At 34.2% G+C, this 25,283-nt stretch overlaps 1 protein-coding gene across 3 annotated transcripts in view; it reads left to right on the top strand.

The window, feature by feature from the left end:
- The first annotated feature begins 3,666 nt into the window (after positions 1-3,666).
- Positions 3,667-25,283, top strand: part of Phk-3 (Pherokine 3) — a 52,373-nt gene continuing 30,756 nt past the window's right edge. The window contains exon 1 of one of the 3 annotated variants that reach the window (XM_017616724.1): positions 3,667-3,831. The gene's annotated coding sequence lies outside the window, so the exon portion shown is untranslated. Of the gene's footprint in view, positions 3,832-5,575; positions 5,646-25,283 lie in introns of those variants that run through there. The other 2 variants (XM_017616725.1, XM_017616727.1) reach the window with 2 other exon arrangements.

The raw sequence follows: 25,283 nt of genomic DNA, 5'->3' as shown, positions 1-25,283 counted from the left end.
ATTGGCGACGGCAAGTGCCGCATACGATGAAACGTGAGCTGTATGAGCTTTACAATGACATCGACATAGTGCAGCGAATCAAAATACAACGGCTACGCAGGCTTGGTCATGTCGTACGAATGGACGGAAATGCTCCAGCTCTAAAAGTATTTAACGCGGGTCGCGATGGTGGAGGAGGAAGGCCCACTTTGATGGAAGGACCAAGTGGAGAAGGACTTGGTTTCAATTGGCATTTCCAAATGGGTGTCAGTTTGCACAGAAGAGAAATGACTGTTTTGGACTCGGCCAAAATCGCGTAGACGGTTATAGAGCCAAATGAGAAGAAGAAGAAGAAGTTTGTGCGTCCCAGATGCATTTTCTCAAGCGAGGAATGTTCTAGACCCATCAGCAATGTATGTTTTGTCTGGCAAAAGATTCAGTTGGTTATTTTAATGTAACTTGCGGACTTTAGCTTTCACAATTTCGCATTTCACATTTGTGTTTCTCTAGTCTGGCTTCTATATTATTTTATCTTTACTTTTGCTATAATTTTCACTAATTCTGATAACAGTTGATTTGTTTATTTCACTGAAAATAAAATTTCGTAAAAGTGCTACGAAAAACTTTCGTAGTCTTGGTTTTTGTACAATGTACGAAACTTACGGTCATAATACGAACGCATTTTTCACAACGAAACAAGATTTTACGAACCATTCGTAAATATAACGAAAAGCCTTTCGTAAGGATTTTTTTCAGTACAATTTACGAAATCTTACGTTTATTTTACGAAACACATTCTTAAATTACTGAACAAACCTCTGTACGAATAAGTTTGTATATTGTACGAAGGCATTCGTAATATTTACGTGTGGTTTTAAAATATACGAAATCTACAATTCTGTATTCGTATAATTTACTTAAAACTTTCGTACATAGAAAAAATGCAGAAACATGTTTTTTAAATTCGTACAACAGACGAATATTTTCGTACAATATACTAAATTACCGGCAGTTTAATATTTCATCATATTTTTATGTACCGCGTGTCATTGCAAAATTACTGTTTGGCTGCTGTGAGACGTATAATATAATTTTAAACGTTTCAAGAGGGTTTTTCTGGATAAAAATACAAAACAAAATTAAATATTAAAGCTGTGGATAAATGCTCTTAAGCATACAATGTTTTTAACATCGCCCACGCTGAGCCTTGTGCTGCAATGTGGGACTTCATAAGTAGGCAATTTCATCAGTTACCTATCAACGGCAAGCCCAAATCAGGAACAGACACTCCACTTAATGAAATTTTAAGTAAGTACATATAAGATTTTTCACTGAAACCTGCCTTTCAGACGCCTTATAATTTTCCTTTAATTTTTAGTCGTCACGGAAACTAACATCGAAGAAGCTGCGAATCTGCCAAGTACATCCACATAAAAATATTATAATGTTGAAAGAAAGTGAAACCAGTATTTTTTATATCCTTTCATATTTTATATCTTATTGTATTTAATAAGGGTTTTGTTGAGTTTCATAATTTGACACTTTGCATCACTATACTTTATCGAATGAAGGCTAAGCAATAAAAAAATATGTAGTATAGAACCTATTCGTATGCATATAAATAAAAGACTTAAGTTGGATTATAGCTAAAATAACCTTTTTTATTAATTTTAAACTGCAGAGTAGCAGAAAACTTAAGTAAAACTTATTATTTACGACATTTATGCTTTTAATGTCTGCACTTCTTTCGTAGAATGTATGATTGCTTTTATTCTTTACACTATAAAAAACATAGCTCAAATTATAACACAACACTTTCATTATTTTTTAATCATTAATGTTAAACTTTTTTGCATAACATTTTGTTAAAGAAAAGCGCTTAAAATTAAGGATAAAAACAAAATAAAAGTGTGTTAAATTCGTACTGTGTTTTTTACAGTGTGGCGAATGAAAGCAATTGCAAATTCTACGAAACAACCGCAGATTTTAGGAAAATAATTTCGTTAAATATACGAATTATTTTTGTGTATTTTACAAAAATTTCGTAACAAAATAAAGAAATAGGACGAAATTATTTAGCAAATAGTACGAAATTCGTTCGTAAATAGTACGAATGCGTTCGTAAGATGTACTTAAGATCTTATGTCTGATATTTCGTAGTATGTACGAAAACAGTTTGTTTTGTACAATCAACGATAAATTTCGTGGCTCAAAAAGACGAAAATATTCGTAAGATGTACGCAAGTTTTCGTTATATTTACGCAGATTTTATTTTCAGTTTTAAACTCATCACGCACCACTTAAACTGAAATACCACTTTTTGGTTTTTCCAGAGTACTGGTAAATTAAAGAAAGGCAAAAAATTAAAATTTTGTGTGTGTGGCACGCATAAACAAAGAATGATGTAGGCATTGATGCTAATTGTTTTGAAGTTGCATTTATAAAGGTTACAATGTTTTGCTTTAGAGACTTGCATTAATCAAGAAATTGCACTATTGAGGGTTGCGGATGCCGTGTACGCACTGTACATATTTTTCATCAGAAAAACAGAAATGAAGTTACGAGCAATAAGGCTCAACCTATGAGCGAGTTCTTAGACCTTAAGTATAGATTTGAGGGGGTATTCAAAATTCTAAGTATGCATATTTTTTGTGCTTCAGTAGATCTATAACTTTAGCAGTCACAGTGTTATAATCCCAACGAAATCCTTGACGGTGGTACCGGGAGGGGAACGGTACATGACGGTAGGGGTTAGGCTTTCGATGCTTTCGTAAAATAAACATGCGCAGTAAAATATTAACTATTTTAATCGACGAATAGTTTTACATAAACTTTGTGAACTTCTGTTTCTTTGTTTTTGTGCAACATATTTAGCTCTATTGGTTACAATAATTTTAAGCTATAATAAACAATTTTTTAGTAAGTTATTGGTTTGGAAAATTTTTTTTTTTTGTATAGGCGTATAGGTACGAATGGTCACCGTACACATAGCGCCTTTTGCATTGATGGTGTTAATAAGCATATACATACATACATACGTTACAAATAACGTTTAATACAATGTTCAAATAATTCAAAAATCTGTCTTAAATTACGAATCTTTATTAGTATTTTTTGTTTGTTTACACAGATATAAAAATCCTATATAATTTCCTCGAAATTTCAATGACAAGTTTTTTCAGTTCAAACGGATAAAGAAATAAAGAGTACATAAAACAATATTTTAATTACATAAAGAGCAAAAAAAAAACTCAGTTTAAGCTTTTTTATTTTAATCCGGTTTTAGCTACACAAATTATACACTGTGAATATTTTCGAAGTACATTCAAATTCCGTACCTTCAATAGTATGTGCGAGAAATCGTTTATTTTTGTATCGGTAACATAATATGTACAAATCAAGAATTTTTTAGTTACTTCGAGTTGAATGTTTTTCCGCAATAAATAAATTTTCATTGTGCTTATGACCACCTAAAAAATTTAAAAAGTACTGATAATAAGACGCTGAAGTATTTTACATAGAAATAGTTCTGCACTTAAAAAGATCCTAAATGAATTTTTAAAGACGGGGGTTTTGCTATTTGTGCATTACGTATGCATATACATATGTACGTATCTATGTATGTATATATGGATGTGTTGAAATTAAGTAAGACCTGAAGTTCGCAAAATTCTCTCCACGTCTATAACGTAACAAAAAACACAACTTTTCATAGGCATTGTTTTGCGTGTACTTGCATACTGCCAATTTTTGGGCTATATAAAGTGGTCAAGTGCCGCCTTCATGTAATTATAGTCCAGCTGTCCAGTTGTCCAGAGCAAAATTCGTAGCCCTTGAGTGCGTGTTTTTAAAGTGAGTGTTTTTATTTTATATCCGCATAATAAAATTGTAGTTGGAGTTATTTTAATACCAAGTGTGAATATATGTGTGTATGTACATACATGTATTTTCACAGTATTGTTCTCTTCAAAACTAAAGTGGTAGTGTCAATAAGTAGAATAAATTATCAGTCGCGAGCATCTCTACTGGCGATTTTTAAGCCAATATGAAAAATACAGATACGCTTTATTACCAAACAAAAAGTGTTGAAATATTCGAATTTTTTCAATTGAATATCCAGTTAATGCCCATAAATATATACATATTTATGTACGTACATACACATGCATACGAATGTAGGTATATATGTTCGTACTCGTATAAATACGTACATACATATGTACACATGTTATCTATTTAAATATTTCTTCTATACATATATATGCATGCACACGTTTGGAAATGGGTATCTCGCTTACCCATGTGCGCGGAAATTCAAGTGATGATAAATATTATAAAAACTGTCACGTCCGATCTTCGAAAAAAAAAATCATATAAAAATTTATCCAGAAACATATTGGGCCGAGTGCTTGATTGCTGCGGTATAATTACCGGTTACATAAAATGAGTTACATATGTATATATGTATGTATGTATATACATATGAAAAAAGTATGAGCATGCAACATAAAATGTGTTTTAGCACACATACCCAGTAGCAAAATGTAATGTATTGCAATCGATAAAATACATCAGTAAAACAGCCGTTTGCACCAAGGATGCATTGTAACGTCAATTTTAGCGTTTACCAAAAAAAATCAATCAATCAATTATCAAAATAATGCTATTTTGCTTATTAACGAAAAGAAATTCAATCGTTAATGCTGAGGCTGTAGCATACATTTAGATGCTAGGTGTTTATAGTGAGCTGGCAATGGCATACAACAACAACTTTTCGTTGATTTATTTTGTTTCGATGTTAACGATTGATGATTTATGTATTTCGTTTCAACGTTAACGAATGAGTTTTGTTTCGTTAATTCAGCTCTGAAACGAAACAAAATTATTTGGATAATTATTTTTGCGCATCAACAAAACGAAATCGATTCATACCCAGTGGGAACAAGTAATGTATAGTAATCCAAAAAATAATCGGTAAACCAGCCGTTTTCACATACGAAAATGCGTTATTTTTCCCACGTCGATGTCCTAGAAAAAGTGGGGCATTCATTTTTGCATTACCAGTAATGTAAAAATGAATGCGATTTTATATGAAATTTTTGCGACTTTTTGGATACATTAGCATTCTGATTACATATTAAACAGAAATAGAATCTAGAACTCATTAGAAATACATTACATTATTTATCACGCATGTAATGCATTACCACTTTTCCCACTGGGTATAGTTTGTTGAGCATTTGCACATTCGAAAATGCATAATTTTTCCCACGGCGACGTCCTAAGAAAAGTTGGACATTCATTTTTGCATTACCAGTAATGCAATAATGAATGTGATGTAGTATGAAATTTTTGCAACTTTCCGAATACATTCGAATGCTGATTGCATTTTAAACAGTAATAGAATCTCGAACTCATAAGAAATACATTACATTATTTATCATGCATGTAATGCATTACTACTTTTCCCACAGGGTGCGTTTATATATAGTATGTATGTAAATACATACATGCGTAAGTACATACATATGTGCCTGTGAAAAAGATTTTTAGACGAAAACATACATAATTAACTACCACATCATAACTTTTTAATTGTATGGAGCTGTTGCAAAAAGAGGCGGCCGCACTGTACACGTGATAGAAGCGAAACCTCTTAAAAACGCGTGAGTACCAGGGGCTGGATTCTGTAACTGTGAGAAAATATAGTGTACACCGAGTGCAAAACTTACAACCAAAAACTAATCGAATAAAATGCTCTGAGTTTTTCGGAAGAGAAGTGTACACAATTTTTTTATGTGATACTAGCAGACCCGGCGAACTTCTTCCCGCTCAAAATTAATTTTTGGATTCAAACATTTGGTCACCAACAATTCACGTTCACGTTTGGTTTTGTGGAGGATCATTGCCATCTTAGATAACCTAACTCAGGGCTGGCGAACTTAAGTCACGCGTGCAATTGATGGCACACAACAAATTAATTTGGGCACGGTATTAATTGAAGACTCAATTCCTCAATTAAGCTCTACCCAGAATTACAGCGGTCGGCGTTAAGTGAACAGCCGTATAGTTGCCGCAGTGAAATCCGTCGGAGTAAGCACGACGGCTTCCGTCAGTTGTCATTTTGATTTGAAAATTATTATTAAAATTATATACTTTTTCGGTACGTGCATGTAAGTTGATTTCCTGGAAATAAAAATGGATGAAAAAATGTGAAAACTTGTGAATATAATACTACAATCAATACTCAATCACCATTGTGCCGTTCCCGCTGGGCGGTTAGAATATAAATCGAATTAAAACGTCGGCGGTAAAAATGCTGCCGCCGCCATTCCATATGACTTTGAGGTCCCTGAACTAATCACTACAACATTCACCGACTGGTTTCGCACACATGCCCTAATTTAGTGCTTATCTAGTGCCAATTTATGCCACTAAAAAAAATTTAGTGCTCTGCAAATTTTGGTAAAAACATGTGGTAGCCATCTCTTCAGCTGAAGTAAGCACTACACTATCGATATCTCTGGAACCAAAAAGCGCATATATTTACTTTTACCTTACGACATAATTTAGTGCTTATCGAGTGCTAATTTATGCCGCAAAAAAAATTCTCTGCAAATTTTGGTAAAAACATGTGGTAGCCATCTCTTCAGCTGAAGTAAGCACTACACTATCGATATCTCTGGAACCAAAAAGCGCATATATTTACTTTTACCTTACGACATAATTTAGTGCTTATCGAGTGCTAATTTATGCCGCAAAAAAAATTCTCTGCAAATTTTGGTAAAAACATGTGGTAGCCATCTCTACAGCTGAAGTAAGCACTACACTATCAATATCTCTGGAACCAAAAAGCGCATATATTTACTTTTACCTTACGACATAATTTAGTGCTTATCGAGTGCTAATTTATGCCGCAAAAAAAATTCTCTGCAAATTTTGGTAAAAACATGTGGTAGCCATCTCTACAGCTGAAGTAAGCACTACACTATCAATATCTCTGGAACCAAAAAGCGCATATATTTACTTCTATCTTACGGCATAATTTTAACACATTTATTAATACATTTTGCAATAGCACTGCGCAATTAATAAGTTTATTATAACTCATATTGATAGACTAAAAATAAAGTTCAAAGCTACTATAATAAAAAATATAAATAAAAATAGCTAATAACGGGTGATTTTTTTGAGGTTAGGATTTTCATGGATTAGTATTTGACAGATCACGTGGGATTTCAGACATGGTGTCAAAGAGAAAGATGCTCAGTATGCTTTGACATTTCATCATGAATAGACTTACTAACGAGCAACGCTTGCAAATCATTGAATTTTATTACCAAAATCAGTGTTCGGTTCGAAATGTGTTTCGCAAACCCAATTGCTGCGAACGGCGACGAATCGACATTTCACGGTCTTCAGCAACACTCTCAGAAACAGACGCAATATTCTCTTCTGTACGCACTGTACGCATTCGTGTGGTTGGTTTAATGTCCAATAAAGTAAACTGAGTGCGAAACTTGGTCACAATCGCATTAATTGTTTGCTCACTTGGTCGATTATGTAGACCATAAATCGGACGTAAAGCGAACCGAACACTGATTTTGGTAATAAAATTCAATGATTTGCAAGCGTTGCTCGTTAGTAAGTCTATTCATGATGAAATGTCAAAGCATACTGAGCATCTTTCTCTTTGACACCATGTCTGAAATCCCACGTGATCTGTCAAATACTAATGCATGAAAATCCTAACCTCAAAAAAATCACCCGTTATAAAGAATAGAAATTCAAATCCCTTTCGTGTACATATATATTACACCGTGTGACAGTCAATTTTACACACAAAAATCAATATACTCGCGTAACCATGGGCCAAATATAGTAATACCGCGTTTCTAGTTTTTCTCTCTGACGTCCGGATTCTTTTTAAAAGGCCTTCGAAACTTGAAAAATATGATTATTCCGGAAATTGTAATGCAGAAAAACAGTATTTGTACCAAATTAAAGAGAAAGTTCTGTAGAATAAAAACTAGTAAATTTGTTGGTGCCTAAGGACGAAAAGGTATTGAAAATTTCCTTTTAAAATTGTATCCTTGAATATCCTTGAAATTTTGCAGTACTTATTTTTGAACAAATTATATGTTTAAGGCTAATAACTCGACCACACCCTCGAATTTCTTGTTCTCACTTTGTCAGCTCAAAAAAATAAAATTTACCATTCGTCCTTTTAAACCAACAATTTTTTTTTAGTGCTTACTTCAGCTGAATAGATGGCTACCACATGTTTTTACCCAAATTTGCAGAGAAAAATAAATTATTATTATTATGCGCTTTTTGGTTCCAGAGATATTGATAGTGTAGTGCTTACTACAGCTGAAGAGATGGCTACCACATGTTTTTTACCAAAATTTACAGAGCACAAAATTTTTTTTAGCGGCATAAATTGGCACTCGATAAGCACTAAATTATGTCATAAGGTAGAAGTATATGCGCTTTTTGGTTCCAGAGATATTGATTGTGTAGTGCTTACTACAGCTGAAGAGATGGCTACCACATGTTTTTACCAAAATTTACAGAGCACTAATTTTTTTTAGCGGCATAAATTGGCACTCGATAAGCACTAAATTATGTCATAAGGTAGAAGTATATGCGCTTTTTGGTTCCAGAGATATTGATTGTGTAGTGCTTACTACAGCTGAAGAGATGGCTACCACATGTTTTTACCAAAATTTACAGAGCACTCATTTTTTTTTAGCGGCATAAATTGGCACTAGACAAGCACTAAATTATGTCGTAAGGTAGAAGTATATGCGTTTTTTGGTTCCAGAGATATTGATATTGTAGTGCTTACTTCAGCTGAACAGATGGCTACCACATGCTTTTACCAAAATTTGCAGAGAAAAAAAATTTGTTTGCGGCATAAATTGGAACTAGACAAGCACTAAATTATGCCGTAAGGTAGAAGTATAAGCGCTTTTGGTTCCCGAGATATTGATAGAGTAGTGCTTACTTCAGCTGAAGAGATGGCTACCACATGCTTTTGCCAAAATTTGCAGAGAAAAAAAAATTTTTTGCGGCATAAATTAGCACTCGATAAGCACTAAATTATGTCGTAAGGTAGAAGTATATGCGCTTTTTGGTTCCAGAGATATTGATAGTGGAGTGCTTACTACAGCTAAAGAGATGGCTACTACATGTTTTTACCAAAATTCGCAGAGCATTTTTTAGCGGCATAAATTGGCACTAGATAAGCATTAAATTATGGCATGTGTACGAAACCAGTCGGTGAATGTTGTAGTGATTACTTCAGGGACCTATGCCTTTGTGAGTTCTAATTTTGAACGCGGTTAACCGTCGACCACTTTGCCGTCGTCCGCTGTAATTCTGGGTAGAGCTTTACTACCCACACTCTAAAAAATAATTGTGTAGATTTCCTACCTAAAAGGTACGTTACTGATTTCCCACCTTATTATTCGCGAAATTACATGCTCGATTATTCAACGAATAGTTTGTTTAAATTTCGGACTTTTTAGAGCGTAATATAGCTGCTGAGGTGTGCGTAAATTTTCTACGAAAGTGTGTACAAGTTACAAAATTCACATCTGTTGTCTGATTTCCACCGTAGAATTGTGTAAAGCCGCTAACAAAAAGGATTTTGACACACGAAAATGTGGAAACGAGAAAAATACATTTCCATCGTGTAAATTTACCAAAAATTTTTTAAAATAAACAAAAATATACTCAATTTAAAGTCGCATTTTTAAACAGATTTTTTAGAGTGCTTTAAAAAATCGGTAATCGCTCTTAGTGGTAATGTGTCGCATTGTCTTATAATGTGCTCTAATTAAATTTTTTTCCGAAGGCGTTGCGATTTTTCTCCATATAAAAAAAGGTGTATACGCGTTCAAAAACTTGGGTTTAATTTTTAAACCGAACTGGGACTGCTGCTTTTTTTAATATTTTGCAGTCTACTTTTTAAACCAGTCAATAGTTTCGAGCAATTTTTAATATATTCGGGTTTAAATTTTAGTCCAAACAGCCGAGATAATTATGTTTTGCTATGAGTGGTTTAAAATTAAAACCAAAAAGTTCGTGGTATCAAATATAGGCCCTCTTTGTTTAAAAATCAAACCAAAATGTTTTAATTCTAGTTTCCAGGTTTCATATATGTATGAGACATTCTTTTTCATATCGGATACCAAATTTGGTGTCACACTTTCGATTGGCTTGAAATTTTATTATGGGTTCTATACATGAAATAAGCTAACACGTGTTCGAGGAATTTTTTTCTTCTTCTTTTTCTTCGGAGATATGATCTGTCAAAGTTTGCATTTTTTCGTGATTCTGACTAATCATGTACTCCTTCAAATCGTTATATCTCGGGTTCTGCTGATTGTAGAGACTTCATCTTAACGTCGTTTTAAAGCTAAAGATTCTAATAATATTTCTATATATAAGATGGTCAAGATTGTCCTAAAGCTAACTTACCTATTAACAGTTGAACTTTTTGAAGTTGATTTGCATAGTGAAGACCAGTAAATTAGGGATTTATAATTATACCATCGTAGCCCCTGTTTAATTCTCTATAAAAAACGTGGTTAAAAAAATTGGGGTTTTTAAGAACTATTTTTAAAATATTTTTTTTTATGACGAGATGGTTTATTTTGTGAGAATCAACAATTTTTTTAAATTTGTTTTCCAAAACATATGCTACGATATATTTGGTAAGGTGTTAAACATCGGGTTTTTGCAAAAAGTAAAATTTTATTGCGGATTCCGATAGAAAACCTATCCAGATATAATACTTGTATAGCAAGATTTTTCTTTAGGGCGACAAACCCCTAGAAATGGGCGTGGCGATTGCAGGACTAAAATTAGCAAAACGCAGATTTTATTGCGCATTTCGGCAGAATATCGCTTCATTAACAACATTTGTTCCACAACTTTTTCAATCAAAGAATATTCTAGAAATGGGCGTGGATATATTAATACCAAAGTTGAAAAAAGTAGACTTTATTGTGGATTTCGCCAGAATATCTATATGGTTTGAAAAGTTTTAAGCGAATCGGAGACATGTCATACTTTTTTTTACGTCCGACTTAAAAAAGAATGGCTCATTTGTAAAATTTTGTTTAAAATCTAAACCGAAATAGAAAATGGTTGCCTCAATATGCCTTATTTTATATGACCTATAAGACTTAGGCAGAAGGGTGTCTCTCAGAGAGAGAGAGCAAATCTTATGAACTGACGGCATCAACACAGCGAAATGTGGTGTTGATTCAATCTCAGCATATGAAAGCACATTTACATGCATGGCTGTAGCTGAGTGTGCAAAGATGCTTGATACAATTGGTTACCAAGGCTGTCCGGGTTCAATCGCCATCAGACGGAGCATGAAACTTAAATTTTTCTTCTTTTTTTTTGTCAATGTTATTGTGGCTTATTAACATTTTATTTTTAATATTTTTATTGAGCTTTGTACCACGATTTTTTATTAGGAAAAATTGAAAAAGCAACAAAGTCTAAGCGGTAGAAGTTATAGCAGCTATTTCGGAGATCACCACATCTCCTCATCAGACTTATATTTTCTAGACTTCAGCAGGGAGCGAACCTGCGTATTCGATGTTCAAAGTCAGAAGCGTTAACCACTGAGCTATGTACATCCCGTAAACTCTTGTTGCTAATTAATTTTCCTTATTCAACCAACTACTATCAAGTGGAGCTGATTTGCCGCTATTTAAACTCGACAGCGTGGTTGTTGTTCTCAATTCTATATATCCATTTGTTTATATGCTTTTTTGTATAGATGCATGCATTTTTCTTTTATTCTTAATTAATTGTGAAAAAGTCTTCGTGAAGTGTAACTTGAAGCAAACGAAATAGAAAATGTTTGAGTTTAAAATTTAAACCGAACTGTTTAAATTCTAATCCCGACAAATGTGCCCTCTTTTTTATTAAACTTGGAAGGCTTGTATTAGAAACTAAATTTAGTTTGGTCATATATGTAGTCCAAAAAGTTTAAAATTAAAACCGAAATTTTTAACCATGTATGCAAATTTTTTACCTCATTACGAAATTAGTGAGACAAAAAATAAAAAATTAGTTAACACCTAATTCCTCACATAAAAAATTGAAATTCCCACAAAAAACGGTCCATTCCCCGATTCCCCACGCAAACTAAAATTCCCCGCAAATCGGGGAATTCCCCACGAGTTGGATTTCCTGTGCTGCGGGTAAGGGCTTAAGCGCTGGTTATACTTACATTGCAAGTGCAGGGCATAGGCAAGCAGCGCATGTGAAGCATAGGTGTGAAGGCTCTGTTATGCATACTTGTCAGTGCATGCACTGCTATACTATTTTTACGTAGGAATCCAAAACCAACAGACTTATACGTACTTAATGCTGTGCATTGGGTAACCGCTTACACGTGAAGATCATTTAACAGATTCCTTATGTGACAACTGTGAAGCAATGCCAAGTATGCATAACAGAACCTTAATCATACTCCGCATAGAGCGCATAATCTGCCAGAATCAGCTGTTCAGTGTAGTCAGCAGTGTTGCCGCCAAGCATTTTTAGTGGCAGCCAAATTCCTTTAAAAAAAGGGCTAAAAAAGAGCTAAAAAAGTCGTCATATATAAGAACACACGCAAACATTTTCAATAAGTAATGGTATAGAAAAACAATGAACTCTGGAAAAAGCTAATATTTTATCCAACCAAAAACCTTTTCGTATAAAAGGCGAAATATACGATACCAGCTTGCTGGCTCCATCAAGTGATTGTACCATCAGGCTCGAAGCATATAACTTACCAGCATGCTGGTACAATCTTTATTTCTTTACAAATGAGGTCGAGGAACGATCGAAATGATTTGAGCCGAAATTTCATAATTTTTCTACCATTTTATTAAACATTGTTTTTTTTAATTCACAACTGCAATATCGTGAACTTAATATTCCACAAACACGTTTTTGACTTATATAGTGCAAGAAATTTCCGCCAAAATATTTTTTACTTAGAAAATTGAGCTAATTTCACCACTCACGACACCAGCTTGCTGGTACAATCATAAAAATTTCAAATAGGATTTGAAGTCGCCACAGCAGCTGGGACAATAACACCACAAGAACATACAATTGATGGGCCATTTAACAAATGAAGCATATTAAAGGCCAGTTTTTCAATGCACGGCCGTGGTTTAAACTAAGTTTAAACGCCCGATCTGGCTGGTTTAAACTAAGATCAGCCAATCAAATGTAAGGCAGCTGTTCAATTTATAGCTGTTCAATATAGTTTACTTAATCTGAGATACTGCCACTGAAAAACTGGCCCTAAGGGCCGAAAACTTATCTATTTTAAACTATAGTTAAATCGTGAATAGATAAGTTAGAAAACAGCCCTAACACTTTTACAGTATGTATGTATAAAAACGTAAGGGACATTCAATACATATATGTACATATATCAGTCTTTCTTAGTTTAAAAATTCATCTCTTACATAAATGCAAAAAAAAAAATAGATTAAATTAGGCATATACAACTTTTTCATGCCCAGTATGAATAAATTCTACAAAGGCCTAAAAAAAGGGCTAGGTGCAATTTTAAATTTATGTGGCCAAAAAAAGTATGTGGTAGCTAAATCTAGCCACCAAAGGGCTAAAACGGCAACACTGGTAGTCAGTTAGTCTGTTCCAGTACTCCAGGTAGGGATGTTGCGATACTATAAAAGTATCGATGCCAGTATCAAATGATGTATGAGAAGCTAAGTATCGAAACAGATATTGGTACTGGTATCGGAAATAAAATATCGACATTTTATCCTTTTGATACAAAAAATTTTTGACATAATATGAATGATGCAGGTTATGAAAATTAATAAGAAATCTTTAACAACTGCAGTGCGCAATAAACAATACATAAAAAATTGCTCGTTTTCATCAGAATACGAGCCTAGCGCGAAAACTATGACGTTGTCAGGAATAGGGAAACGCATTTAATGGAATGAATAAATATAATGTGTCATCAGTAGAGCTCGGAATCGCATGCACTAAAAAATTGAAAACATGCGCTATAAACAAGTAAAAAATTTTCCTAATATTTTATTGCCGTTGTAAAAGTAAATAGCACATCCAAATAACTAAAACAGTTCACCTCAAAATACAATTCATATTTATGTTTAAAATTAGTTAGCCAGTTACAATCTTGTGTGAATAGAAACATAATAGTTTGATAACTTACCCATTTTGGTTCCACAACTTGTGCAACCTACAGCCATTTGGCGGCTTTAATGAATTTCAATAACATAAATTAATGAATTTCATTGGAACTGTTAAAAGAATGGTGGAATGCAGTATCTATAAGTTATTTGTACAAAATAAAAATATTGTCTTACACCATATTAAGCGTGCAGCACAAAATTTATGCAAATACTGACGCGATAAATATTTAACGTTTAGCACACACTAACGATCCATAAATATTTTGAGATCCATCAAAATGGGTCACGACCCATTGATAGTGTAACAGGCGCTTCGATAAATAACTAACTTTTTATTAGCTATGACAAAACTAACTTTAAGTTAGTTGTAAGGTCGTGCAGGAGTCATGCAGACGTTATCGGGAGTTTGTTTTCTTTACAAGTTTCTATTTAAATATCCTCATTCAAAAATTACCTTCAATACACCTTTTTTCGCAAATTCTTTTTCGTATTCAGATCAAATAAAATAAAGGTTTAAATTTTATATTATCATTTTAATGTTATGTCTGATCGAATTCAAATATGAGACCACCTACAAAAGAACATGTAAACAAATAAGCAAATAAATAAGTAAATAAATAAAAAAAATTTAAAAATCTTTTCAAAAGTAGTTAGTTACGGCCAAAGGAAATAGTTAATAAATCGTTACCACTAGTCGACTGCTAGTTAGTTAATAGTTAGCTGTAAACTAGTCCTATTTCATGCAGAGTTACTACAGCCTTCATTCATATTATGGTTATATTAGTAGAGAAAACATGAATGCTATTTTTAAACACCATTCTAATGTGCTTTATTAAAAATAATAAAACAAGTTGCTTTGAACAACAAAAAGCAATTCAGATGCAAGTCCAAATATCAAAAATCTTGCAAAAATTTGGGAAATTCGACCAAGTTTCCTCAACATTTCGAGTTTTTCATTTATAGCGTTTTCTTTTCTACCGAAAAATGCGGCCTTCTCAGTGCCCTCTACGCACAAATACTAAGGACAGGGCATTGAGAAGGCAACATTTTTTGTAGAAAAGAAAACGCCATTAGATTACCGTTGAATTTTGGGAATTTTGTTCTGAAGGTGTTTCTCATTTATTAAATATAAAAAAATTTTCGAACATACTTTGTATACATATATCATCACTAGACACCAATAAAGACGCGCTGGTGTTTTGGCGGCGAAAAAAGACGCGTAAAAAAATCTTTACGAAAACACTTCAGAAAAACTTTGGCGAAGAAAGACGCGTAACCTAGTTGACAGCGAAGAAAGGCGCGTAAACATAGATTTATACCTGGGTAAGGACTGTGACTTCAGCATCATTCCCCAAAATTTACATACTGTTACACCCGCAAATATAGTTGACCACGAAAATAAGTTTACGCGTCTTTCTTCGCCGTCAAATATTTTAACGGGCCTTTCTTCCCAGTCAACTATGTTAAGAGTCTTTCTTCGCTGAGGTTTTTTATGGTTTTTTATTCGTGTCTAGTGACGATATATGAACGTACAAATATTTCCGATAGTATCGCGATAGTGACCAGCATTCATCGATAGTGGTGACAAATTGAACTATCGATACTATCGATAGTGCCATCGATAGTTTTGCAGCTCTAGTCATTTGCTGAGATCGTATACACTCAACAGCTAATGTACGTCGGAATAACATGAGTAACATCAATTCAAGGGCTACATCTCGTTTCAAAAAAAAAAAAAAAAATTTGGAACATTTTATCATGGTCTACAATTGAGTTGCAAACTGAACTTCAAAGGCTGCATCTTGCAATCGACTTGAAACAATTAAAAAAGTATTAAACGATTTGATAATGCAAGGAAAGCATTGCCATTGTTTACCTTCAATTGCAAAAGTTTACGCGCTCTCGGGCCGGATCTTCGATTGGTCAAAATAGTATCATCGTCGAATTTTTTAATTCCTTCAGATAGCGGATGGATAATGAGAACAATTTAGACATTCCTAATTTTTATATAGTAATTCAATTTAAAATACCAATGACGAGAGCGGGCGGAGTTGTAATCTACCATAACACACATGACGGAGCCCGTATTGTTACTCCACAAATACAACTCAATACACAACAACTGGAATCAATGTCTGTTCAAATTTCTAAGGCGGGAGAAATACACATGTGCTTGTGAAAGCAGATTGGAACATGAGAGAACAGTTACATTTATCGCAATTTATATTTCTCCTAATCAACCAGCAAATAAAATTATTGAATTCATCCTCGAGAGTTTAAAAAATTCACACTAGAAGTATCGCCGATCCCTAAAGAATACTACAATAAAATTCCGCGCTGGATTCAGCGCTCCCTTTGATTGAGTTCCTCGGCATCAAATTTAATTTAAAAATGACCACTAGTCGCACCGAATTGACAACACGATCAAAAACAATCATTGGCAACGTATTTCAATGATACTACATAGTATCGCCCAGTTGTCGAAATTCGATATCTTTTTTCATAAACTTTTGAATTTTGCTTGCCACCAATATTGGCTCGTTTATGCCGATGACGACTTTGAAGTCCACCACCAAAAGTTATAGTGAATTTACAGGAAAATTTAAAACCAAATTTCTTCAGTAGCTTTCGAAATTATACCGAGAATGGAGCCTAGATCTTCATTTATAAAAAATATGCGTATATATTTGTATGTATAGATGAGATGCATACCCTGTAGGGAAAATCTCTAGTTTTGAACTGTTGCGCTTCTAGTACATTTAGAACCACTACTAGTTCGCGATAAATCTCTTTTGCATGCAAACAACTGGCGAATTTAATACAGCGATGTCATAGGAATTGGAAATTGTCCCCCGCTGCATTACCTTTTCTATAGTTCAGAACCAGTCCTAAATTCGACATATGGGATCTAGTTCGCTTTGCACCCCATTTTCTATAGTTTCGAACCAGTTGTAAACGAAAAAAGTAACAACATGTTTTCTTTTTGGGTTACCATGGTAGGAAATTTCAATTATTTGCAGAGAAATGTATTTTCAATCTGAAATCAAATTTGTTTGAATGAATGTTAATTAAATTGTACATTTGAAAACACGTTTACATACCTTTGGCTGTAGCTGAAATCGCAGAGCTGCTGACTGTTATTGGTTATATTCCAGAAGGTCCCAAAATGTTAAGATGCTAACACAAATATTAGTTTTGTATTGCCAAACTATGAAAAAGCATCTGCGACGTGCAGACTGAAAGCGTATTTGAACGAAAAACCCGCCAAGCAAAAATCTATTTAAAGTAAACAAGCCCCCCGCTGCATCCCTTTTTAATAGTTGCGAAATAGTTTAAAATTCGCCAGATGAGATCTAGTTCGTTCTGCATCCCTTTTTCTATAGTTTTGAACCAGTTCTAAATTCGTCATTTTAGATATAGATTTCTAAAATTGTTTTTTAAAAGTACCACATATCGCTGCTTTTGAACTGGTGGCAATCTAGTTACTATCGGACTGGTTCGTTTTTGGCGATAAAGATCTAGTACGGAACTACAAATTTGGTTCACCAGTTCGGGGTTTCCCTACAGGGATACCGACTCCTCACTGACTAATATGATAAACATATACCAATTCAGACTGTAAATACGTTTTTCGATTATAATAGTCTGCGAGCCTCTTGGTAGGTTAAAAATTAAATTGCCAGCATCTACATAAACACCGCTTTCTTTTCATCAGAGCCGTTTAAGGTTAAGGAAATACCTCGAAGGTGTACAACAAAATATAATATTTCTTTCTCTAACGGCGGTTTCACACCGGGTTTTGTCAAGATTGGGCCAAAGCCCAATATTTTCGCTTCACACGATTGGGCTACACCAAATTTTATGTTACCAATACGTATTCCAAAGATGAAGCAAATCTGATCATAAATAGGATTTTTTAGGATAGTTCTCAATCTCTGCGCCACCTATCGGAAGACAAACACACTGATTCTTCTAAAATACTTTGCACAAAATAACAACCATTCAAAGCGATTTAGAAATCTGGTAGAAAAATGGTTCCCACTTGAATAATTCTTTCCATTTTATATGAACAAAGATGTAGGTTTATCAAAGTCTATTCCATTACCTTATCATAAGTGCTCTGCAGGAAATTGAATTAGTTTGAAAGTAATTTATAAACTACTTTATTTTCAATGACAACAAATTGAAATGATCACTATTTTACCTGCAAAGAACTCATTAATTTAACATGGCGATGTCAATTGCATTTTTCCTGCATTTTCAACTACTTTAAAATGATTTTCAATGAATTTGAACAACTTCAAAGTCAGTATATTTCGTTTGAATACGCTTTCGTTCTGCACTTCCCAGATGCTTTTTCATAAGTAAAAAAAAACGGAAATTAAAAATTTTAAATTAAATTAGATTTGAACATGGATATTCTTGGCTGCGACCAATTGTAGCAAACATCTTTGCACGCTCAGCTACAGCCAGACATGTAAATGTGCTTTCAAACGTTCAGTTTGAATTTTGTGGAAGCAGCAAGTCGACTGTCCGATTCTGCATTTAATTTCTACTACTTTAAAATTAATTTGGTTTACACAACTTAAAAGTCAGTATGTTTCTTTTGAGTACGCTTGCGTTCTGGAGTTCACAGAGGCTTTTTCATACTTCCAAGACACAAATTCTTTTTTTGAGCAAAAAGAGTATACAAATTCGAAACATTTACTCATTGCATTTGTTTTAAAGTAGTCTTTCAATTAGTTGATTTAAAAAAAATCACTTGTTTCCGTCAGGGTGGTTACAGAGATAAGCGATATGAAAAGTTCAATATGGGAGGTGCCTCGCCCCTTTTCCAATATCTACCCTTTTTCCCATAAGTACGCTAAATAGCTGTGTCAAATTTCAGAATGTTAACATAAGCCGTTCCAGAGATAACGATATGAGAATTTCAATTAGCTTGGGTGGTGCCACGCCTCCTTTTCCAATACCTACCAATTTTCGTAGTAAGTACGGTATTGATAACATATTTCGCTGTGCCAAATTGCAGGACATTAGCATAAGCAGTTCCAGAGATAAGCGATATGAAATTTCAATTGGTATAGGAGGTGCCATGCCCCCTTTAACAAAATCTAACACTTTTTGCCGTAAATACGATAGTGATAACGTATGGTGATGTGTAAAATTTCAGGACGTTAGCATAAGCGGTTCCAGAGATAAGCGATATGAGAATTTCAATTTGCTTTTTCCAAAACCTACCACTATTCGCGATAAGTACGCTATTTTTAGCATAAATAGCTATGCCAAATCTCAGAATCTTAGCATAAGCGGTCCCAGGGAGATGTTGAGTTTATATGAAAGATTCTTCGCCCTCTTTTCCAAAACCTGCCACTTTTCGCGATAAATCAGATTTTAACAACGTATGTAGCTGTATAAAATGTCAGGGCTTAGCAGAAACGGTTCCAGAAATAAGCGATATGAGAATTTCTGTTTGTACGCAAGGTGCAACGCCCTCTTTTTCAATACCTACCATTTTTCGGTGTGAGTAGGGTATTTACAATTTATGCATCTGTGCTAAGTTTCAGTTCTCCAACGTAATTGGTTTTAGAGATGTATCGGTTTTCACATTATAGTCTTATGTCAGGTGCCACGCCCCTACGTAACGGAATTAAATCTTCTCGACTAGAGGAAGTTATATCCTTTAGATCGGTGTATGTTTCGTTGAAATCGAGTGAATGGTGCGCTAAAAAAAGGAAGTTCAAAATTTTCTTGTGGCGTATTTATATATACACTCAGAAAAAGGTTTAGTTATAATTACCAAGATTTGGTTATAGTGACCAAGTGGCATAGTTGCATATGGCGAAATAAATATCTAGTTCACGAAAGTCTGCAATTTACTTGAGACTTCTAGTTGGACCAAATGTATATTTGTTAATAATTACAAAACGACTACCTTGAGTGGACAATATTGTTAGTTGAATAAAATCATTGTTGAGCAAATATAAACAATGCTTTGGTTGATACAAGTTTTAAATTAATTTTGTGAACTTGCTGTAGACGTGAATCAGCTAACCGTTTATTATTGGAAAAAAAGTTCCAGTTTGACACTAATAAAAATTTACTCGGTGGTTGTTCTGTTTACTTTCTTCTTTTATTTGCATATATTAAGCATAAAAAATACATACATATTTACATAAATAGTTACTAGTGTAAATAATACATATGTATATGGTGAATATGAAAAAGGAATAGTCGGGCGAAAACCCAGGTCAATATCTGCTGGAAGTGCTGGTTTAAGTATACTGCTTTGCTTTTTCCTTGGCTAAGTAGATACTTTCAAATTATAATTCACATGAATTATATATCCACTGAAAACCCCCATTGGCATCAAACTTTATATTTTTAAATAACTACACCCAGAAAAAGGTATAGTTATAATAACCAAGATTTGGTTATAGTGATCAAGTGGCATAGTTGGATATGGCGAAATAAATATATAGTTCACGAAAGTCTGCAATTTACTTAAGACTTCTAGTTGGGACAAATGTATATTTGTTAATAATTACAAAACGACTACCTTGATTGGACAATATTGTTAGTTGAATAAAATCATTGTTGAGCAAATATAAACAATGCTTTGGTTGATACAAGTTTTCAATTAATCTTGTGAACTTGCCGTAGACTTGAATCAGCTAACCGTTTATTATTGGGAAAAAAGTTTCAGTTTGACACAAATAAAAATTTACTCGATGTTTGTTGTGTTTACTTTCTTCTTTTATTTGCATATGTTAAGCATAAAAATACGTACATATTTACATAAGTTAGTTACTAAAGTAAATAATACATATGTATATGGTGGTAAGAATTTCCTAAAGAACAACGATGAAACAGGAGCAGTCGTGCGAAAACCCAGGTCAATATTTGCTGGAAGTATACTGCTTTGCTTTTTCCTTAGCTAAATAGACACTTTCAAATTATAATTCACATGAATTATATATCCACTGAAAAACCCCGGTTGGAATCGAACTTTATATTTTTAATTAAACTTTAAACTATGCGCGCACCGAAACAACCCGCGATGATAGCAAAACTGAAACTGTGACAAACAAGTATAGGCATGTCATAGCACACATGGCGCAGCGATCGACATGCCATAGCTTACTGAGCGCTCTGGGACCACATGCGTGTTTCACCTATATACGAACAGCGGTAGCGGAGCAATGATTTCCACGCACAATGCAATGGTCGGCATACTAGCGCATTCAAACGATTCAATAAGTGGGACTGTGTGCATTGCTCAGCTGGCGCTCTTCGTATGTGCTCAGAGAGCGCTCAGCATTCTTTAGGGGTGGCTCACAAGCATGAATTGTTCCACTCTCAAACCAAATCGTGGTTGTCTCAACTAAGATTTGGTAACTATGACTAAACCACGTGTTGAAAGAAAGCTTATCTGCATTAACAGAGCTTAATAACATCCTTTTATGGACCATACGTTAAGTTGAATGGAATTTGTAGAAATATGCTTCAAAGAAATATTTATTAGTATTAACCAAACCCTTCAACTAAATTAACGATTTGTTACAACCTAGATGAATATTAGAAGCTTTAATATATTTAGTTATAATAACCAATCGATGGTAATAGTTCCCAATCCTTGGTAACAGTTCCCAAATAGTGTCAAAATTCGGGAACTACAGTGACGGGCAAAACTGTAACATGGTGTAACACTTTTTACTTCAGCCATCGCTATCTTTCCAAGTTCTAACGACTTCCATACTCTTGTTGTATATTCTTGTTGGTACATCCCTACTCCCTCTCTCATAATGATTTGAAGTCAATGCAACAACAATAAAAAGACCAGCAGACAAAAATGTAAATTAAGGCAGATGTTACAGTTTTGCACTCATATATTTTTAAGAACTTTTTAACAATTTTCACGAAAAAAAGAACTACTAACACAATGTTCAGTACTATTTTACTTGTTTCAGTTCCTGGATGCGATTTGGCATACCTTATTTGTATCTTTGTAAAAATTCTGGAGGTATATCCTTAGTTTGCTTTCACAGCTCATGTACTCGATTTTACGGACTTTGATACTAATTAAGCTGTGCTTTTAGTTGATTTCGCAAATTTTCTTTGAGATTCATGTACGCGGATTGTGGAGGTCATTTCAAATTAGCAAATTTTTGCTTTTGTATCCAGGCTTTGCGAAGATATGTAGTGTGTTTTGAGTGATTTTTCAGCAGAAACTCTATTTTTTTTTACTAAATCTTGCAAATTTTGTTGAAATATGAACAGATACTGTTCCTTACGTATTATGCGTACTAACGGACCAACAAAATTTTTTAAATACAACCCCAAACAATTAAGATCCTACCACTGTGATTTACAGTTTGCCTTACATGATGCGCATGGGCTTAATTTGGGTCTTTGATCCAATACCATGCCCGGCGATCTGATTGAAAGCGATTAATTTAGTCTTGTCAGACCAAATAACCTTCTATTGAAACTGAAAAATATGTTTTTTATTGCACTCTGAACGGCCTAACATATCCCAATAGGCAACGGTCCGGGTTTCGTGCGATGCAGCGAAACGCTGCCACACTCGCACATGTATTATGATCAAATTTGTTTTTTTCTTCTTTATGATGCCTTTGCGCTCAATTTGGCAATTCTTCGCCTCGCTGTCTATTGATTTGCATTAAAGTTTAATACCTTAAGCGCTTCTGTAATAGTGGCTGCATCGCTACTTGCTGCTAAGTTCACAAGATATACGTACCGTAATATTTTTTAACAGACTTCCTTTGTCCTTGGGAATACTTTAGGCTATATTTTTTCTCAGTATTAACATTTTCAAGTAGCAAATTCCAAAATTGTTTGCCACTTTTCGTGCGGTTCCGCCTTTCCGCAGTAAATCTATTATTTACATTTATGGTTCCTGATTAACTATGTTATTTACTGGTGATCACTTCTTCAATAAATTACAATATAGAAAAAAGTCATCTGACTTCCAACTACGTAAGAGGATAACTGTCAAATGCAAAACTGAGAGTGAGTGCAAAACTGTAACATCTGCCTTAATTTACATTTTTGTCTACTGATTTTTTTATTGTTGTTGCATTGACTTCAAATTATTATGAGAGAGGGAGTAGGGATGTACCAACAAGAATATACAACGAAAGTATGAAAGTCGTTAGAACTTGGAAAGATAGCGATGGCTGAAATAAAAAGTGTTACACCATGTTACAGTTTTGCCCGTCACTGTAAATATCTTTAGTTGTCGAAACTAATCCTTTTTCTCAGTGTATGCGCTCACCGAAACAACTCGTGGCGATGGCAAAACTGAAACTGAGACAAACAAGTGTGTGCTATACTTTTCTTTCTCTACCTAGCGCAGTGATCGACATGCCATAGCTTACTGAGCGCTCTGTGACCACACGAGTGTTTCACCCATATACGAACCGCAGTAACGGAGCAATGATTTCCACGCACACAGTCGCATTCACTGAATCGTTTTTATGCAATGGTCGGCATCAGCGTTGCCATTTTAGCCGTTTTCCGGCTAGATTTAGCCGGTTTTGATAGCAACTAGCCGGAGAAAATTCGATCTAGCCGGCAGCCGATTTGTTAGCCGGTTTGTAAAAAAAAGTTAGCCGTTTTTAGCCGATTTTACTATTTGCCTAATTTTCAGGTGCAAAAAGTAAACAAGTTGTTCGAAAGCAATAATGCAGACCCAATGAAGATTTTTAATGAACTCAATGTTTTACTTTCGCATCTATGCTCCCTAGTGGTTATTAGCGCGGACACATTTAATCCTATATGCTCCCCGTTGGAACCATACCTTGCTCCATTTCCTCAGTTTTATCACAGTTTTGAAGAGTAATTAAAAACAAAAGTAAGCACAAACGCTTTTGACCACGAAGCCGAGAAAATAATTCGAGAAAATGGTCGCTATTTTATTATCACTTTAATAAAGAAATTACGCCAACGCCTCCCTACAAATATTGCCACACTAAAAAAAATTACTTTTTTCGGTTGGAAATGCATTAAAAGTTATTAAACCAAAAGTATTTGTTCAACTACAGCAACAAAAACACAAACATAATGCCGATGAGATAACATCCATAGAGATGCAATGGCAACGGTTAACGTTACATACCTGGAGTAATTTAGACTTAACTGTAAAATTTTGGGCCGAAGTTTATCAATTTCGAATGCCCTAGGAGAAAACCCTTTTGCTGACCTTTGCAACCTAGTTTTTAGTTTTCTTGTTTTGCCTATAAGTAATGCAGAAGTAGAGCGAATATTTAGTTCAATGAATATAATAAAAACTAAGCAAAGAAATCCAATGTGCGTTAAAACGTTAAACGCTATTTTATATATAAGATACGGTTTAAAACGTGAAGAAAAATGCTGCCATAATTTTACTGTAGATGACGATCTCTTAAAATTAATGAATTCAGGTGATATATACAATAGTGATTCATTTGATGATGAGGAATATACACTCGATATAAATTAATGGTCTTAACTAGTCTTTCGTTTCTTGCGATTTATTTAAATAAAGCATGTGGATTTTCACTAAAACATTTAAGCCGTTTTTTGCCCGAGTCTATGTGAAATTTCAATAAAACATTTTAGCCGTTTTTAGCCGCTTTTTTTTGCCAATCTAGCCGGTCGGCCCAAAAAGTTCTGGCAACATTGGTCGGCATACTAGAGCATTCAAACTATTCAATAAGTGGGAGTGTGCATTGCTTAGCTGGCGCTCTTCGTATGTGAAACACACATGTGCTCAGAGAGCGCTGAGCATTATTTAGAAGTGGCTCACAAGCAGTGTTGCCGCGAATCTTTTTTAGTGGTAGCCAAATTGCTTTAAAAAAAGTTCTAAAAAAGAGCTAAAAAAAGTCGTTGTGGCTAAAAATTGTAGCTAAAATTGTTTGCTTACATATACATATATAAGTATACACGTAAACATTTTCAATAAGTAATGGTATAGAAAAACAATGAACTCTTTAAAAAAGCTAATATTTTATCCAACCAAAACCTTTTTGTATAAAAGGGGAAATATACGACACCAGCATGCTGGCTCTATCAAGTGATTGTACC

Source organism: Rhagoletis zephyria, unplaced genomic scaffold, assembly GCF_001687245.7.
Source record: "Rhagoletis zephyria isolate East Lansing unplaced genomic scaffold, Rhagoletis_zephyria_1.1 Rzeph_scaffold_01262, whole genome shotgun sequence".
Lineage (NCBI taxonomy): Eukaryota > Metazoa > Arthropoda > Insecta > Diptera > Tephritidae > Rhagoletis > Rhagoletis zephyria.
The sequence above is the reverse complement of the archived record's forward strand: the minus strand, read 5'-3'. Positions and strand labels throughout refer to the sequence as shown.